Genomic DNA, 16280 nt, shown 5'->3' with positions numbered 1-16280 from the left:
TCATCCTTACTCCACTGCAGACCCAGAGAAGATCATTTATGAAGCCCTGTATTGACTTCATTAAATGAGCAAAAAGCTTGTCTAGAGCATGAAGCCCAGTCTTAAGCTGTCACAGGTTCACTTTCTTTTTTTTAGACCCCTCTGCCTCATAAAGCAAATGGGGGTTAGATGAATTGGGCCTGGGCATCCAGAAGACTAATTGCATAGTGACGGTACATTCATTTTTGGGCATACACAGGGGCATATTCCAGGTGAGGAAGGGGTTTTCCCCGAAAGCTTGTGTGTGAATTCCGCTGAAATAAAATGTTTTAAAGGCAAAGCCTGAGGATGGTGTGCTTCATATCCTATTATTCAAGATAAGGAATTTGGCTGACTTGGAGGCAGCTTGGGAGTGGATGCACCCTGAAAAAGTAAGTGGTGTGCTGAAGAGAAAAAAAAAATGTTTTTTTGGACTATATTCCAGGTGAAACCTTTGCTTTGGATTTATTCAGGTTTTGTAGGAATTAGGTTTTTTTTTTTTTACAAAAATGAGAGTTGTGACAATACTTGTGTTTACAATTAAACTAGCTCAAGCTCTATAGATTTATGAGAGTGGAATCAACTGTAACAATTATTTAAGAAAGCCCCACTAGTGTCATTAAGTAAATTTTTAACTGCAATTCAAAGTTCAAGTGCCATGATTTAAGTGCTGCAATATTAAATCTCTAGTGACTGGTTCACTTAAAAATAGTGGTGAAAACGACAGGGGTTATTTATTAAAGTCTGAATGCCAAAAAACTCAAGTTTTTTTTACTATAAATTCCGAATTATTTGTGGAAACTGTTTTCGAGATTTTTTAAACACCAAGGATGGAAAAAGTGAGAATCCGACCTCCTGAGGTTGTATATAAGTCAATGGGAGAGGTCCCTATCCTATTTGAAAGTTTATGTGGTCTATGCTGGAATTAGTCTGAAAATTCAACAATTTCAAACTTTTCAGGCAAAAACTTTTGGGGAAAAAGCCCAAAAAAATCGAGCAATTCAGGAAAAAACTAGTATGATTTGGATTTTTGCACTTTTTTTGCGTTTGTACCCGATCCGGAAAAATCGTGCTTTTTTATATAAATAAGGTCATCGTGGATTCTAGTTTGGTCTGACTTTTTTTATTGAAATAGAAAAATTCAGATTTTGATAAATAAGGCCCTTAGTGTCAATAATTAAAACATGACAACTAAAAATCTGTTATCTGTAGTACACACTTCTTCCCCATAGGCGAAAATACAGGAATTGAATTACAAACTTTGCACAAAATGGTACAGATATCCTATCAAACAAGCCAAAATTTACAGTTCTGCAAAATGAATCCAGGCACTTTGATGCACATTTTTTTGTAATTGCCTTGCTTTAAAACCGTACTTGAGCACTGTACGAGATATCATCAAACAAATAACAGATTTTGATGTTCCTGACGTCCCTCAAACTGTTCTGTTGTACAATACACTACTCCCTTACTCTACCTATAAAAAGTCAATGATACCAGTGATGCTAGATGCTGCTATAGCTCCAATCCTGCTCAAATGGAAACAAACTGACAATCCACAGATAAAAGACTGGCTATCCAAAGTGTCACAGGTCCATAAATATAGATGAAACCCACTACTGGAAAAGAAACAGGAAAGTTTATTAAAAAATGGTTCTATTGGACCCGGTTTGCTAATTCTGACCAATACAGCTTAGCTTACCCTAAGGCGTACAGTTAAATGCAGTGCTTCACATGACGTGGATCTTAGCAAACTATGTTCTTGCAACATGGACCTTATAGGTCCCATCAACTGTCTGAGCGCGGACTCTGGAATGGATACTACCAGGACCACCATCAGAAATCGCAGGGCCCTATACGACAAAATTTCCTGGGCCCCCTGGGCTGCACCCACCACAAGCCCCACGTACAGGTCCGCCCCCCCACCACACAGTAAAAAAACAAAAAATATTGGTGGCTAGGGTTCCCACATGTTAATAAAAATAAAAAGATATTGGTGGTCAGGGCCCCCCATAAAAAAAACATTTGTGGCCAGGGCCCCCCCCATTAAAAAATATTGGTGGCTAGGACCCCACATGAATAAAGAAAAATTGGTGGCCAGGACCCCCCCACACACACAACTTATGAGAAAATTGGTGGCCAGGGCTCCTTAAACATCCATGCCTTCCCGAAGTCAGCAGCTCTAAGAAAGATGGGTGGCCCAGCTAATCAAGGGCCCCCTACAACTCTCCCCCCTGTCCCCCCCTGATGGCTGCCCTGGATACTACACTTCAAGTAATGCACTTTTATTTACCCTGCAACTTTGACCACTGGGCAGAATCTACCTACTTTCGCTTCTATTCCTCTTTCGTATTATTTATTTTTACTGTTAGACTATACTGTTGGTAAGTTTGCCACGTGTCTGGTTTTGATCCGGACAGCCTAGTTTTTTGAAGGGCTGCCCGGGTCAAAATTGCCTGCCCAGTTTTCCAAATTAGGAAAACCGGGCAGGATTTCCTATGATTGAGGTGGCGATTGCCACATCGTAGTTCTTTATGTGACAGACCCCGCCATGTCACAGACCCACCCCCATTACATTGTGGCTCCGCCCCCTGCCCGGAGTTCCACGGGACAGAAGGTGGCAACCTTAACTGTTGTGTTTCATTGCAACCACTATATAATGCAATGGTTAGAATTGCACTACAATTAAACTTGGAGATATTTTTACAAACAATATTTCAACAATATATAAGAGTGCTGTGTATTACATGGAAAGACCATAAACACAAGCTTTGTAAAACTGCACACTGTCCTTATAATTCTCCTTTGTATGCGATGTCAGGCAAATCACTCTTCAAATGGGAACCTCATGGAAATGGAAGATATAAAAAGGCTCACAATAGTGTAACACTGTTGCAGTTCTACACTGTTTCTATTGCGCTCACCTTTAGTTAGTGTATTTCAGATACAGCATATAGTTTATGATCTCCCCCTCTCCTTTTCAGCTCCTGTCACAGATCTGTCTCCCTCTCCAGCATTACTTATCCATACCTCCCAACATTTTGGAAACAAAAAGACCACGCCCATTTTTTGTGACCACCACCCCCCCTAATTATCATGTTCATTTTCCAAAATTTGGCAGGTTATGAAAGTTTGAACACATGTCTGTGATTTTTTTCAGTTATTACAGTTTTGCTAATGAAGGTGAATTGGCCTTTAAGCTGTGGATCTAACTTTCCCCAAGAGACCTGTTAGCTTATATTGTTACAATTACTTATTTGCTTATCTGAAATTGTTACGAAAGTTTCCAAGTGCACCTGGTGGCTGTTCTGAGCTCTGTGCCAAAAGCCAATTAAGTTAGAAACTTTGTTTCTTTTTCTGGCTGTTCAGTGCAGAGAAAAACTGGACTTTCCAGTACAAATGAGGGACTGCGGGTTGAGCTGCCAAAAGAGGGACTGTCCCTCTAAAAACTGGACCGTTGGGAGGTATGCTTATCAGAGGAATGTTTGGGATACGGCCTCCAGTTGTTTTGCTGCTTCTGGTCAGAAGAATAGTGTGCATCGCTAAGCCCATTAATCACAGTAATTGCTTTGGATACTCTTCTTGTCTGAATCAAGCCTTCCAACATATCCTTTCCGCTGTTCTCCACTAAAGTGCCTTCGATCACCTGTGTTCCCTCCTTCCTCCTTTACACTGATCCATCACCCTGCAACGGTAGAATCAGGGGAAGAGGCGGGGGTCACTTCTTGGGAATATTGCGGGCAGCCAAGTGAGCTGCAATTGATCTGTAGTTCATTAAAGCCGTTGCCTACTCACAATTTCACAATTCACTATTTCAAAATGAATTCACTACTATTCACCTCATTATATGAATTACCTGTTTACTGGCAATTGCACGGTACTCATTTAATGGAGTTAAAAGCAAGGAAAAGGCAATCATAGAGAGTGGAGTTATCCCAAAAGAACTGCTTACTCAACTGATTTCTGTCAACACTACTGATAGCACAAAGGAGAAAATGGTTATGGGTTCATTGTAACATTTCATAATACTTGGAAAAGGGCTCATTATCCTAGAATACCCACAGACCAATAGTGGGGAGTCGGAAGAGGGAATTGTGACTACATATGGATTAAAGGGGACCCGTCACCCAAAAAAAGATTCAAAATCCTATTTTATCACATTAGTCAAGCAAAATGAACTTTAATTACACTATATAAATTATTTGAATCTTGTTTCCTCTAGTCTGGGAATTCATAATAATGGCAAGCAGGCAGGAGCCATTTTGTGGACACTGTTATTAAGACGAGCCTTGTATCATCTCAGAATCTTGTTTGTTCACCAGAATGGGGGACCTGATGTCCATCCCCATGCCCTGGGTACACAATTAAATGGTAAAGAGAACAGGGGAATATGTAGAGAGTAGTGACATCTAAGAAGTGCTGAATGGAAAGTGAAAGTAATTGTCTGCCCCGCCTCTATGCCACGGGCATAGAGGAGGGGCAGACAATATTTGATTGACAGCTGAGATTTTTAAATGAGCTTACAGCAGCTATGAATGCTTTAATAAAAAATAGAAATTGGATTTCATGTTTAATTTGAAAAGGACTTTTATTATACAGATTTGTGTGTCTGGGTGACAGGTCCACTTTAAGCCACCATCTGGGGTAAGAAAAGGCTGCAGCTTCATTGACCATACAAGAGATTATAACACAAGTTCACTTACATATGGTAGGGCACATGTAGGCCCACAAGTGCAGTAAGCAAAGTGCAATTTTGAGGGCAATCTGCATGTATTTTTCCTACAATACAACATTTCCCTCCAGAATTCTGGCATCATTGTGGTCGCAAAGGGACAAAACTCTTGGCACAATTGCTCCTGATTCAGCAATAAAAAAAGCAATATTAACTTTCAATGTGCAATTGCACAGGTGCAATGAATATTTTCGAAGTTGTTGATGGCTCCCTGTGCCAATAGGTGCAGCAGTGCTCAATTCTGAACAGAAGGCACCAAGTGCAACTATATTCTATAAGTGCAAAGAGTGCATTTTGAAGTAAGCAATTTTAATGAAAGCGGTGTTAGACACAACTTTCAGGGACTGCAACAGCACTTACAGATGTACATATGCCCTATTGTCTTACAAATAAGCAAATATGGTACTGTCTTAAAAAAGGGGCATTAACTCGAGGGATGAAAACAAAATTATGGCTCTTTATAGGTCCCTGGTAAGGCCATATCTGGAGTATGCAGTGCAGTTGTGGGCTCCAGTCCCTAAGAAGGATATTAATGAGCTTAAGAGAGAGCAGAGACGTGCTGGTTAGTGATGGAAGATTTAAATTATGTGGGTAGACTGTCTGGATTGGGTTTGTTTTCTCTGGAGAAAAGGTACTTGCAAAGTGACATGATGACTATTTACAAGTACATTACAGGAAATTATAGACAGATAACTGGATATTTTTCCCAAAGAAAAGATCAACACACCAGAGGCCACCCCTTTTAGACTAGAGAGGAACAAATTTTCATTTGATGCAGTGTAGGTGCTTCATCGCTATAAGGCCAGCAAGGATGTTGTGATGGCTGATTCTGTTAATGCCTTTAAGAGTGGCTTAAGGATGATTTCTTGAACAAGCAAAATAACCAAGGTTATTGTGTTTATAAGATATACATTTAGTTTAGTATTGATATTGGTATATACAGTTTATATACTATATGTAAGTGTATAGAAAGGTCTGTAAAAGTATGTGTATATTTATATATATATGGGATTGGAGGGTTTGGTCTGGATGGACCTTAGACTTTTTGCAACCACACTTAAAGGACATGTAAAGCCTACATTTTCCTACCATGTATTTAAGTTGGACATATCTTCCCCACCCAAGCCACATCATTTGTACTGCATATACCCCCTACATTTGCCAGTTCCATCACATTTTCCTAAAACAAATAGCAGCAGCAGACATATCAGTAACATTGAGACATGGATGCTATAAAATTCATGCAATGCAGCTTTACACAGGCACAATATACTTTGATAAAAAAAGTCCTCAATATCATCTGGTGTTTTAGTCTGGCAGCTCAGTAATCCAGTTGCCGCATCTGTGGAATATTATAAAGTATTGCATCAATTTTTAACAGGGGCTTTAATGATACTCACAGGTTATGCTCAGATTATGTAACGACTAATCTATCATTTTACAGGGTCACTGACCCCCACTCGTAGAGCTGCTTTAGAAAGTCATGACAAAGTGAAAAACAAAACTTTAAACTTCAATATTAGGGTAGGACAACATGGACGTTTTCGGCAGCGTGCAGCGTCTGCATGTGACAGTCGTGTCAGATCAACACTGCAACACCATGCAACAATGCATTCACTTACCTTATTTTTGTCGCAGGTGTTTTGTCGCAGCACGTCGGTTTGCCCTGAAAAGTCAATGTAGTCCTACCCTACGAAAAACGGCCACAAATAGAAACTAGAAAGTAATTGAGAAAAGTTTTTATTTCTGGTGAACTATCTGACGGAAAGACGAGAAGAATCGGGGAGATTAGTCACCCGGCGACAAATCACCTCTTCTTCGGGCGATTAAGCTCCCCGCAATGCCTCCCTGCCAGCTAGAATCTAAATCACCAGCGGGATAGCATTCAGAGTGCTTTGTTTTCCGAAGTCATCCGAAGTTTCCTCGTGAGGCAACTTTGGGCGACTTCGGAAAACAAAGCGATCCGAGTGCCATCCCGCCAGTGATTTTGATTCTTGCCAGCGGGGAGGCAGTTCGGGGCGATTAGTCGCCCAAAGAAGAGGGATTTGTCACCGGGCGGCTAAATCTCCCCGAATCTTCTCATCTCTCTCTGCCCTTAGAGCCAGGTCGGACTGGGCCGTTGAGACACCAGGTAAAAACTCTGTGGTCCCCGCTGACCCAGACCCCCACCCATTTACAGACTGCACTGCCTCCCTGATCTAGCCCCCTTCCTGTACCGATCACAGGGGTTTTATCTGCAATGGTTGTCCTTTTTGATATATATATGTACAAAGTCATTTGTTGACAAGGAAGTCACCTGGGTAACCCAGAAACATATGCCACAGTTCTAACTGGGAAATCAGATTGAGCAGAACAAGGTACAGCCAAGAATCAGGCAAAGGTGTGGGTCAAAACAGGCATGGGGTCAAGGCAGGCAGCAAATATTGTAGTCAAATACCAGGCTTGGGCCAAAATACCAGAAATTCACACCACAAAGGCATGAGCAGGATCTCTAGCAGAAGCCAGCTTGGGAAATGAATGAATGATAACAAGGGAATTAAAAGGTTGTCAGGTGCCAAATTACAGGCGGGATGGTGCCCAAGAGGAAATAACAAAATCCTGTACAATAGGATGACAATTTGGCGTCAGACTTTCAACTGTGCATGTCTCAATGTCACCAAGTGTGTCATATCGATGGCAACAATGGGTAGAGTTGACATTAACAGCCTGACCAGTAAAAATTATACTTGACCCCAATGTTATTAATAGGAAAAAAAACTATAAATATATAGGAAGGCCGGTATTTTTCTCCAAAAAAGGTGGCAACCCTAACAATGGGAGATGCTGGCCGGCAAATGGTAAGGGAACACACCAAACAAAGCCCACAATTATTTTACCAGCATGTGGAAAGAAAGTGGAATCTGACACAGTATTTCTCACATTCTGAAACAAGACTCCTCCTGTAACATGTCACAATCACAATGTATTGGGCCTTTGGGGGGCTGTTTGGGCTTCTGTGTACTTGCTTGAAATTTTACCTACTGGCTTTTCCTAAAAAAAATCACATATGCCCTAGTTTTCTATATTGGGACAGTATGCTGCCAAAAGTGGAAAAAAAGAGCCTAAACCTGTGATTATTTTTTTTAATATCTGTGAACTGTGAAAATTCTCCTTGTTTGCACACTTCTGCCCTCTACTGCCATAAAATACAGTGAGTAACTACTGGGGGAGTGGGGGGGGAGGGGTAGTTACAGTTAGAAAAAAAAAATCAGAAAAAACCCATCCAAGAAATTGCTACAATATTAGGAGTGGTAGTTATGCCACTGACAGTGGTGGATGATCACAGAATAATTTCCATGTTGAAGAGAAACCCCTTCACAACAGCCAAACAAGTGAACAACACTCTCCAGGAGGTATGCATCTCGATATCCAAGTTTATCATAAAGAGAAGACTGCATGAAAGTAAATACAGAGGGTGCACTACAAGGTGCAAGCCACTCATAAGCATCAAGAATAGAAAGGCTAGAAAACATTCTTTGTACAGATGAAAGCAAGATCAACCTCTACCAGAATGATCGCAAAAAAAAAGTATGGAGAAGGCATGGAACAGCTCATGATCCAAAGCATACCACATCATCTGTAAAACATGGCGAAGGCGTAGTGTGATGGCTTGGGTGTGCATGGCTGCCAGTGGCACTGGGACACTAGTGTTTATCCATGATGTGACACAGGACAGAAGCAGTCAAATTAATTCTGAGGTGTTCATAGACATACTGTCTGCTCAAATTCAACTAAATGCAGTCAAATTGATTGGGAGGCATTTCAATCAATACAGATGGACAATGACCCAAAACATACAGGGAAAGCAACCCAGGAGTTTATTAAAGCAAGGAAGTGGAATATTCTTGAATGGCCAAGTCAGTCACCTGATCTGAACCCAATTGAGCATGCATTTCACTTATTGAAGACTAAACTTCAAACAGAAAGGCCCACAAACAAACAGCAACTGAAAGTCGCTGCAGTAAAGGCCTGGCAGAGCATTAAAAAGGAGGAAACCCAGAATCTGGTGATGCCCATGAGTTCAAGACTTCAGGCTGTCATTGCCAGCAAAGTATTAGAAATGAACATTTTATTTTGTTTTTTAATCGAATTACTTACCCAAGCCCCTGAAATTAAGTGATTGTGTTAAAAAAAGGCTTTACTTCCTCACATTTTTATGCAATCTTCTTGTTAAACCCACTGAATTAAAGCTGAAAGTCTGGGAAAGCTGCGTCCCAGGAAATTAATGGCATCACCTGGATAACACCTGAACTGGCACTTATATAACAGTGTAACAAACTGTAATCCACAGCATCTTAATACCCCTCTGAATTGTGTCTGTATGTTACCCTCCCATTTAGACTGTAAACCCTAAGGGGTAGGGTCCTCTAGCCTTTTGTTTCCTTGACACTGAGCACTTAATCTGTATTGTAATTATATTTTTTATATCTTTGTGAATTGTATTTCTAATAATGCACTTATTGTTACTTTTTATTCCAATGACCCCTTGTTTGTTACTACTAATATATTGTTTTGTTGTACAGTGCTTTGCCCTCAAGGAGCGCTTTACAAATAAAAATATACATACATACATACATCACTAGTGGCACTGGCATGTTACGTCCAATCGGGCCCCGCGATAGAAGGAACCACAAAGTCCTGTTGTTCCTTCTCCACCAATGTCTCTGCACACGATGCTGGCCTTAGGCCGATTGGACCAATTGCGCTCAATCGGGCCCTGTGCCTGTGAGGGCCCCACCGTCCTGCATCATGGCAACTTGGCAAGAGGAACTAGGACACACTATTACTTCCTCCCCACCAATGATCACTTGCACACTTGACAGATCTGCTGGCTCCATTTTGATTAGTTTCTTCAGTATGATGTATTTGTCCACTTAATTGCTACTATGCCACCTGAGACATGGAATTGACACTATCCTTTTAGTTCTGTGGTATTATCAATGGAATTGCAACTATGATCATTCTTCTAAATGTTTTTGGGAGTTATAAATAAAAATTGCATCTATGACTTTTTTTCTCAGAAATATTTTTCTAAGATGAGATTTTGTGCTTTGAAAGAGGACATGGTCTAAGTTTGTGCATAGCCTGTACAGAGAGATCCCATAAAACTATTGCAGCATAGGTATTCCCCTGTACTATGCACAATTCAGCAGGAACAGTCCCCTAAGTTTGCTCATAGCCTGTACAGAGAGATACATAAAAACTATGGCAGCATGTGTATTCCCCTGTACTAAGCACAATTCAGCACAAACAGCCCCTAAGTTTGCTCATAGTCTGTACAGACAGATCCCATAAAACTATGGCAGCATAGGTATTCTCCTGTACTTAGCACAATTCAGCAGGAACAGACCCCTAAGTTTGCTCATAGCCTTTACAGAGAGACACTATAAAACTATACATAGGTATTCCCTGTACTAAGCACAATGGTCACAAAACCCCTCAGTGACTTCTAATATCCTTATCATTTACAGTAGGGGTACATTATCCCTTATATCATTATAATACAGTCAATTTTACATGTCCTTTTTACATGTAACTTTTACATTAACTGTTGTAGCTACTTTTTAATGACTCATTTGTGTATTTAGGCCCTCTCCTTTTCATATTTCAGTCTCTTATTCAAATCAGTTCATGGTTGCTAGGGGAATTAGGACTCTAGCAACCAGGCTGTTGAAATTGCAAACTGGAGAGCTGCGGAATAAAAAATAAAATGAAACCCAATTGCAAATAATCTCAGAATATCAATCTCTACATCATACTAAAAGTTAACTCATATGTGAGGAATCCCTTTAGGGGGGGCCCAGTTGTAAATTTCTGTACCGGGGCCCTTAGGGGTCTAGTTACGCAACTGCGAAGTTGTTTCATTTAAAATTCATTGTGGTAATGTACAGAATAAGAAAAAAAAGTTGTCTCTGTCCAAATATTTATGGACCTAAGTGTACGTTATAGATATAAACAAAAGCCTTAAAACTCATGATTACTTTGGCCAGTGCCATTGTCTCAGCTTAAAGGGGTTATCTTAAAATTAACTTTTACTATGACATGTATGTGATACAATTTGCAATTGGTTTGACTTTTTTACTATTTAAGTTTTTATTCAGCAGCTCTCCAGTTTGCAGTGTAGGCCATTTTTATGGCTACTTTGTATTACTCCTCTTTCTTTTGAGGCCTCTCCTAATCATATTCCAGTCTTTTATTCAAACAATGTGTGGTTGCTAGCGTATTTTGAACCCTAGCAACCACACATTGGTTTGAATAAGAGACTGGAATATGAATAGGAGAGGCCTGAAAAGAAAGATGAGTAATAAAAAGTAGCCATAAAAATACGTGTAGCCTCGCAGAGCATTGAGAGTTCATAAATTCCACTTTTCCTACATTAGCCTTTATTTTTTTGGGGCTCTCTAGCGCAATGCAAAGCTTTCTAGATAATTATTTTGAGGGAAGTCTCTGGGTTCAGTGTGTATCTTGTGGAATAACCTGGACCGTTTCTATTGTGCCGTGACTCAAGTTTGGGTAATGTTGCGCAGCGCTGCCAACGCATTACATTTGTTTTGATCAGGTAGCGGAGGGATTTGCCGAAAACCGTCGGGAAAACCCAAAAGTATTTGTTCCCATACAAAAGCGAGGTATTGAGCAGAGAATGAACCCTTTTGATGTGACAACCATGCCCACTACACAGTTCCCCTGTTACTAGTAACCTATACGTGCAAACGTAACAAGGAAGCGCACGTCACTTCCACAGGCGACTACGTATTGCTTCACCGCGCTACTTCACGCTCTCGTCTCGCGAGACCGTGTCGGAAACCCTGAGCGATCCGCGACTACGGGCTGTGTTATGAAAAATCGGGACTGTCCCACGAAGAGCGGGGCTGTGGGGTGGTATGTAACTCTGCTATCCGTATATTTTACATAGGGTTGAGTGGGCTCCACAGTTCTCTGCCTAATGCAGTAGTGTACAGAGTCTCCACTGTATTTGCCACTTGTAGTGTGGATTCGCCTCACTGTCTGGATATTACAGAAAATGCTATTTACTTTTTCATATAAGAAAAAAAACCAGGAATGACTTCACATACTGGTAAGAGCTACCATTGCGCCCCTCCTAAACATGCACAGTAGTGCCCTGTGCCAGCAACATTAAAGGGGTGGTTCACCATTTAATTAACTTTTATTATGTCATAGAATGGCCAATTCTAAGCAACTTTTCAATTGGTCATTTTTTTAATAGTTTTATAGTTATTTGTCTTCTGACTCTTTGCAGCTTTCCAATGGGCGTCGCCGACCCCTTCTAAAAAACAAATGCTCATTAAAAGCCCAGTCTCTTATTCAAATAATGCATGGTTGCTAGGGTAATGTCGACCCTAGCAACCTGATTGCAGAAATTGCAACCTGGAGAGCTGCTGAATAAAAAGCTCAAAAACCACAAATTAAAAAATGAAAACCAATTGATAATTATCTCAATATCTACATCATACTAAAAGTAAACTCAAAGGTGAACAACCACGTTAAAGCATCCAGCTGAGAAAGTACAGAGGCGCCATCTCACCTGTAACCCTTTAGCTGCTGTCACATTCTCGCTAATCATTCAGCAGCAGTGTCTGTGGCTTGTCGGGAGTTAGAATTCAGCAACATTTCTAGGATTTATAGAGTGACTCACAAGGACATTAAGGTTCCTGTATAGAGACGTGTCTTAAAGGAACAAAAGATGAAAGTGTTTCAAAGTTATGAAAATATAATGTAGTGATGCCCTACACTAGTACAACTGGTGTATTTGCTTCAGAAATTCTACAATAGTTTATATGAACAAGCGGTTGTTGAATGTTAGTAAGCAAATGACAGCATGTATATTTACCCATAATTAGATTTTAATTCTATATCAAGTAAATAACCCCAAAATTATAAGTAAAATGACAAGACAGGCATGTTGTTTGGAATTAATATAGTGTTGCACCTATCATTTAAAATGTCCCTTGCTAGCACTAAGCCACCCACACCAGTATGGAGCTCATTATATGCTTGCACATCAACAAACTTGCCCACAGTTACATAATTTATATACATTTAAATACATATACAGGAATGGGATCCATTATACAGAAACCCACTATCCGGAAAGCTCCGAATTATGGAAAGGCTGTCTCCCTTAAAAACTAAATTTTTTCCAAATAATCCACATTTTTAAAAATGATTTTTTTCCCAGTAATAATAAACAGTACCTTGTACTTGATCCCAACCTAGATATAATTAATTCTTATTGGATGCTAAACCGGTATATTGGGTTTAATTAACCTTTAAAGAGATACTGACCCCAGAAATTAAACCTTTCTTGCATCTATCATAATATTGGCTTTGCATGCTACTTATAATTTTGCTATAAAGTATTGGCCTGATGCTTTTCCGTTACCTGTCTGACTCCCCATGATCATCTATGAGGGGGCTGCCATATTTGTGCAGCAGTAGTCAGTTAGCATAAGAAACTTTAAGCTGAGATGGGACAGTCAGGTTTAGAAACTTTAACAATTACTTACAAAAACAAACCTCTCCACAAAAAACAATCAACATGACCTATAAGTAACTTTTAATGTACATTCATATTTTAAAAAGTAATTTTTTAGTGTCAGTATCATTTTAAATGATTTTCTAGTAGATTTAAACTATGAAGGTTAGAAATTACGGAAAGATCCATTAACTGGAAAGCTCTAGGTTTCAAGCATTTTGTATAACAGGACCCATACAGTTCCGTTCCATTGGCACACAATGTACCAGTATCTCTCACTTCCGGGTGCTGTCTAGTGGTTGCGAAAATAGAAGAAAGCCTTGATCTTACGCACTCCAGTTAATTGCTTTATTTTAACTTTGTTCAGCACATTTCTTTACAAAAAAGCATTAACGTTTCGGCTCATGGTCTGGAGCTTTTCTCAAAATGCATTACCATGTTTAAAATCAATGAAATGACACAAATTGTGTATAATATATGTGTGTGTTTAGGACTGCAGTGTGTAGTACCGGTATGGGATCTGTTATCCGGAAACCCATTATCCAAAAAGCTCTGAATTACGAAAAGTCTCTCTCCCATAAACTCCATTTTAATCCAAAATCTTTAAAAAATATTTCCTTTTTCTCTGTAACAATAAAACACTGTAATAATAAAACAGTATCTTGTACTTGATCCCAACTAAGATATTATTAACCCTTATTGGAAGCAAAATCAGCCTATTGGGTTTATTTAATGTTTACATGATTTTCTAGGATAAATATCCTAATTATGGAAAACCCCAGGTCCCAAGCATTCTGGATAACAGATCCTATACCTGTACTGGTGCCATTATTTCTTGTCACAGGTGCAGGTAGTTAGCAGCACAGTAAAGCTTGTATTAGCTTTTACCGATAGAATTGTAGAGATTTCTGGTTGCCATGGGTAACTGGTCCACATTAAACCTTTACCAATACAAATAGTGTTGCAGATGATGTTGCCCACCAATACCTCATGCGGGATCATGTTGGGATCTCTTTTATTATGATTTGTAGTTTTAATAGTAGCCATGTAATCTTCATCTACTATTAACCTTGGGTTATTAACTCCAAGAAAAGAAAATATATTTGAAACTTTGCTGGGCTCCCCCTCTAGCTACTGATGGGGGCACACTTGTCCACTAAGCCACAATCATAAATCTGCTCTTTGGCACAAGGATGTGCTTACTGGTAGGCTCATGTATTTTTCCTCTCGTCTTAATATAGTGGTGACACATTTTTTGCAGCTGATTTATAAAGAGGATTGAAAGGATAACAAATAGGCTGCTAATAATGACTGAGCCTTAAAGTGAGACAAATCACTCTGTCTGTATGTTTATAAGGAAGTATAAAAGGAAACTAAGGGCTTCTCTAATGATGTATTTAGCACATTGCATTGTGGGTATTGTAGGCCCAGCACCCTCCAGATACCAGGGACAAGTTTAGACTAATTAAAGTGGCCCCTTCATAATGTCTATGTTTGGCAATAGTGTCCGCTTACCCTTTACTAATCCCACTAACAAGAACCGCAGCTCACTATTTCGGAAACTTAACTTTCAATTCTAAAAAAAGCACTAGCCACTTGTTAACCAATTGAAATGGGGAAATTGAAATTAGATAGTTTGCAGAAAATGTCCACTGTCGCTTTGAAATGGCAGGAAAGGTATTTTTTGGTGTATTAAAGACAGGTTAATTTGATAATCGTTTTTCTTTTTTTCTTCTTGATTCGTATTTATTTTATATTGAATTAATATAACCTATACCAGTCTTTTTTTTTTTTTTTTGTTAAATCTATCACATAGTGGTGGAAGTTGTAATCATACAGCATCCGGTTAGACAATATATAGGAGCTTGGGTAAGCTAAACATTATGTCCAGTGTGTGACAGTATTTATGTTTATTTTCAGTTCACCTTTAAATTTTGTTTTAGTGTGATGAAGAAACTGATATTAAGAGACAAGTTTGCAAAAGATAACAAATGAAGCTCAGTTGCTGAGTTTGAATGATTTAGCAATCTGGTTGCTAGTGTTTAATGTACAGTTTAAAATGTCAAAATGAAAGATAAATTGGGAAAGCCTTAAAGGGCAATTAATAAAATTAGTTTCAGATAGATCACCAGAAATAACGACTTTTTCCAATGACTTTCTATTTTCTATATGTGACCGTTTTTCTAATATTGAAGTAGCTCTGGTAGGGGGGGGGGGGTCACCGAGCCTGTAAACTGTTCTAAATTGATACATTTAGTTGATACATTTTTTATTTTTATCTTTGCAGAATCTCTGGTTTCATTACAGGCAGCTAATATAATTGATACAATAGTTGCTAATACTCCAGAAATGCTGCTGAGAAATGTATCCACTCAATGTTGCAAAAGTGTAACAGTTTTGAGTCTGCACCTGAATTACTGAGCTACCAGACTGAAACAGCAGAGACATGAACATTCAACTTTAAATTTCGATTTTGGAAAAACAGTAAAAAATAAATAATGGAAAGTAATTTAAAATTGAAAAAAGTCTTTATTTATGGTGAACAATATAAAAACAACTGAATTGAAAAAATAGTTTGGAAGGTGACCTTATTTCCGTTGCATGCGTTCCGTTTCAGCGCGTCGGGTCGCACCAAAATCGTCCGTCTAGTCCTACCCTTAGTCCAAAACCACTCAATCATCAATCTTTGATTTTCGCCTAAAAATGATCATGCGAGTGAGGTTAATTTCTGTTAATTGTTAATGACCAGTAGCATGCAGTGTCGGACTGGCCCCGCGGACACCGGGAAAATACCCGGTGGGCCCCGACCTTCAAGGGGCCCCGCCGGGCCAGACCCCCAATCGTAATAATTATTAAAAAAAAACATAGCCATCGCGATACGCTGTCTGCGCATTCTTGTCGGCACGGGTGCCGTCTGCACATGCGCGCCGGCGTGGGACAACACCAAGGGGGTGCGCGGCGCTGGCGCCGCAGCAAGGGGTGGCGGGGGCCCTGGAC

General features: G+C 39.6%; 1 protein-coding gene across 13 annotated transcripts in view; it reads left to right on the top strand.

The window, feature by feature from the left end:
- Positions 1-11517: 11517 nt before the first annotated feature.
- Positions 11518-16280, top strand: part of gapvd1.S (GTPase activating protein and VPS9 domains 1 S homeolog) — a 42909-nt gene continuing 38146 nt past the window's right edge. For 8 of the 13 annotated variants that reach the window (XM_041574027.1, XM_041574024.1, XM_041574023.1 and 5 more), the window contains exon 1: positions 11525-11668. The gene's annotated coding sequence lies outside the window, so the exon portion shown is untranslated. 13 annotated transcript variants of the gene reach the window in all.

The sequence above is a fragment of the Xenopus laevis genome, chromosome 8S (genome assembly GCF_017654675.1).
Source record: "Xenopus laevis strain J_2021 chromosome 8S, Xenopus_laevis_v10.1, whole genome shotgun sequence".
NCBI lineage: Eukaryota > Metazoa > Chordata > Amphibia > Anura > Pipidae > Xenopus > Xenopus laevis.
Note: the sequence above shows the minus strand (reverse complement) of the source record. Positions and strands in the feature narration are given on the sequence as shown.